The sequence below is a fragment of the Triticum aestivum genome, chromosome 7D (genome assembly GCF_018294505.1).
Source record: "Triticum aestivum cultivar Chinese Spring chromosome 7D, IWGSC CS RefSeq v2.1, whole genome shotgun sequence".
NCBI lineage: Eukaryota > Viridiplantae > Streptophyta > Magnoliopsida > Poales > Poaceae > Triticum > Triticum aestivum.
This window is the reverse complement of record NC_057814.1, coordinates 296,218,773-296,222,770: the sequence shown is the minus strand read 5'-3', so window position 1 is coordinate 296,222,770 and position 3,998 is coordinate 296,218,773.

The following is a 3,998-nucleotide window of genomic DNA, read 5'->3' as shown; positions in this document are numbered from 1 at the left end:
TCACCATATCTCCACTGACCGCCAATGCATTTTTTCAGATTCTGGTTTCCGGCAAACCCTTGAGGTTTGAACACCGGGGTGCGCACGAAGATCTCTCTCTCCCAAGCTCGCTCTCGCAACAATCTGAAGGCCTAGCTCATAGAACCCAAAGAACAAGAGACATGAGGGTTTATACTAGTTCGGGCCACCGTTGTGGTGTAATACCCTACTCCAGTGTGGTGTGGTGGATTGCCTTGAAGGCCGAGGATGAACAAGTACAAGGGATGAATAGCCTCCTTAGGAGAGGTGTTCCTGAGCTCGGTGAGCTGGTGTGTGTGAGGATGGTCTGAATGATCCGTCCCCCTCTAGGGTGGTGGCTAGTCCTATTTATAGAGGCCCCGGTCCTCTTCCCAAATATCAGGCGGGAAGGGATCCCACAACGGCCAATTTTGAAGGGAGACAACTAGTACAAGTTATCCTGACAAAAGGTGGTCTTCGCTACCAAAGGCTCTGGTGGTGATGCCGTCGTGGGATCCATGGTGACCTCCGTCCTGTCGTCCTGCTGGTCTTGGTCTCGTTGCACCAATATGGAAACCTTTCCCTGATGCCTCGGGAATCCTCGCCTGCGCTTGCCCCTTTAGCACAAAAGAGGCAACTGGTACTCTGCACCCGCTGGCGCCCGCCTGGCCTTGATCGTCATGGCTCACGTCACGCGCACCTTGCGAGGTGCCCCCTTGCATAGATATCTCCGCTCCTCGGTAACCAGCCTAGCAAGGCTGCCCTTCAGGAGGTCTTGGCGTTGTCCGCCTCGCGAGGGTCTTGACTGGTTGCTGATGAAGATGGGCCATACCAGGCCAATGGCTGAGCCACGCCCTGGGCCGCACGCAGGCAAGTCTGGGTACCCCCGTTCCCAAGACACCGACAGTAGCCCCCGGGCCCAAGGCGCGCTAGCAGTTGGCTTCGAGGCGAAGCCAAGGGGCAAGTGCGGAGGGCCGTGGGCCCCAACCGCCTGTGGCCTTGATTGACGCGTGGTGATTAACGGGACGTGGGCGTCTCCACTTCGCCATGCCGCCTCGGCTACTGTCTGACTTGACGAGTCCCTGCTGCACGCAGAAGAAAAGCCATCATTACCTGCGATCGTGGAGGCCGGTAGTTGGCCTCCTTCTAGCTATAAATGAGGAGGGGGCGGAGCCCCCGTCACTCATCTCTTGCTCCATTCCGCCCGTTTCTTCTTCTTCCTCCTTGCCGTGACACTCATGGCGCCGATACGGAGGTTCTCCGCTGCTGAGAAGGGGAAGACCCCCCGCGAAGAGCCAGGGCCGTTGCCACAGAAGAAGAGGCTGGCTCGCTCTCGCGACGTCGTCGTGAGGCCCGAGGTGACGAGGACTTGGTACGAACGGCCTCCCCCTGGCTATCCGCTGCCCTTGTATGCCCAGGAAGAGGGCTCAGGCGGAGAAGGCAGCGACCGGTGCCGACCGCGCCGTGGCCGCGGTGGCCGCGCCTTGGCGGTGCGCGCCGCTGCCCCGCAAACTCACACCGAGGGCTCCTCGCAAGAACTTGTGGTGTGGGCGGTGATGCTGCCGCGCTCCTGGATCCGATTCCCGTAGTTCTTCACTGAAGAGATGCTCCGAGGGGCTCGCTCGAGCTGTGGCTGCAGCATGCCGAGTGCGACACCTTGGCGATGGGAGCGGAGGTTGAGGTCGTCTCCCCGGGCAAGATCTTCATGACTTGCGGATGGGGCAAGGTCGCCCGGACATGCTGCGCGGAAGGCGCCCTCGCTGTCCACTTCGACTACGACGGTGCTTCCACAATGTTCTTCAAGGTCTTCGACGAGGAAGGCCGCCGCCTGGAGTGCTGCCCTGGAGGGGGCCGTCAGGACGGCGCAGCGGCAGGCGCCAGGCCCACCGCTAGCCTCGCCGGCAGTTCCTCCGATAGCAGCGACGGAGCTTGGGAGTCCAGCAACTCTCCCAAGCCCTACGAGACTCCGAAGACAAGTGACGACAGCTACGTGCCCCGAGCTCTCGCCGTGCCTGGAGCGTGGCAGCAACGTCTGCCCGTCGCCGCCATTGATCTGGATGGGGTTGGCGTCAGCCCCCCGCGGCCCACTGTTGATGATGGCGTCGGCGGCGACGCTTATAGATACGGCTCCTAGAAACCTTCTTCTCTTGTCCCCTGCGAGGAATCGAGGTGAACCCCATGGGGGCGTGTAAAGGGTCTGTAATGCCTTTTGTGTTAATATCATCCCTATTATGAAGATTTATGATCGCGTGTCTTGCTTCGGTTCGGTCCCTCCTTTCCAACCTCGCGGTAGCTTAGTGCTCTACGCCAACAGATCCTAGTCCCCAGGCAGGCTGCAGCCGTCGCTGGTATGCCAGGTCGTGATGCCGTGGTCAATGCCAGGAGGTGAGCGGCCCGAGGTCCGGTGAGAGCTCCCGAGGCGCGATGCTCAAGAGGCCCCCTTTAGCATGCAAGCAACCACCTGAAGGCAGGAAAGGAAGGCGGCGTCACCGTAGCAAGGCTGCAAGAGATGGGAATCCTGTGTGGCAGCGCTAGGCCGGCTTGAGTGCGAGACTTATCTTAGCGGTCCCGAGTTGATCCCTTGTGCAGCGCCAGACTCGTGCGTCAGTTGGGTCAGGCCCCCGCAAGCTTCCCCCTCCTTTCATGTTCTTCTATGTGCTCTACGTCCTCGGGTCCCGGCCCTCGAGCGAGCTCAGCCGCCGCTGGTATGCCAGGTCGCAATGCCATGGTCAAGGTCAGGGGGTGAGGGCTGGAGAGCCAGTAGGAGCTCCCGAGTCGCAATGCTCAGGAGCCACCCTTCAACGCGCAAGTGAATTGCGTGAAAAAAGAAGGAGCCCGCGGTGCCGCCCGTTGTCAGCCTCAAGAGATTCCTGCAGGTTAGCGCGAGGGAGGAATGAAGATTGCAACCGCGCTTGCCGTTCTGCCACTGGTCGTTCCGCAAGAAGATGATGGCACTGAGGGTCAGGCGAGGTGACGTGCGTGGGGCGTGCCGCGAGCCAGAGCTCGACCGCTCAGGTTTATCAGCGTTGTAGGGACGGACCCGAGCACAAGCGCCGTGCCAGCATGAGTAGTCCCCGTTGCGGGATGAGCAGGGGCCGATCGGCAGCGTGGGTGGCCGCGATGGGTAATAGGCAAGCAGGTGATAATCATGAAAGGACACAAGCAATGAGGCAAGTTAGCTCAGATAGATGCAAGAACGATACATTCCACTAGGACGGACCCGAGCGGTCTGGGGATGATGCAGCCCGAGGGGCGCTCCCAACAGAGTAAGCTAAAGATGCAAAAGGATACAAGTCGCAGGGACAGTGTAACACCCCGGATGTAACTTTCCATATTTGTAACTCCAACTCTCGCCATTTTCGGCTTTGTGTTATGATATTCCCTCCGTGGTCGGGTTTTGTCTTTCGTTTTGCATTTTGTTCATGTCATGCATTTCATATCATGTCATCATGTGCATTGCTTTTGCATACGTGTTCGTCTCATGCATCCGAACATTTTCCCCCTTGTCCGTTTTGCAATCCGGCGCTCCCATCTCGTCCGGTGCACCCCTCTTGTTTTCTTTCGTGAGCGGGTGTCAAACGTTCTCGGAATGGACCGAGGCTTGTCAAGTGGCCTTGGTATACTACCGGTAGACCACCGGTCAAGTTTCGTTCCATTTGGAGGTCGTTTGGTACTCCAACGGTTAACCGGGTAACCCAAGATGCCTTCTGTGTGGTCCAGCAAAACCCCCTCTCTAAACAGCCCAAAACCCACCAAACTCTCTTCCATGCTGTAGGTTGTTCGATCACGATCGTGTGGGCGAAAACCGCACCTTATTTGGAGCCTCCTACCTCCCTCTACCTATTTATATCTGAGCCCTCCTGAAAACAATCACAGTCAAAACCCTAACCCTATCTCCCGTCGCCGCCGGACGTGTCCGCTCCGGCCGGACATATCTCCGCCGCCGCCCGCAGCCTATCGGCGTGCGCCACGTGGCACGCCGCCGCGCCCCCGCCGCCGGC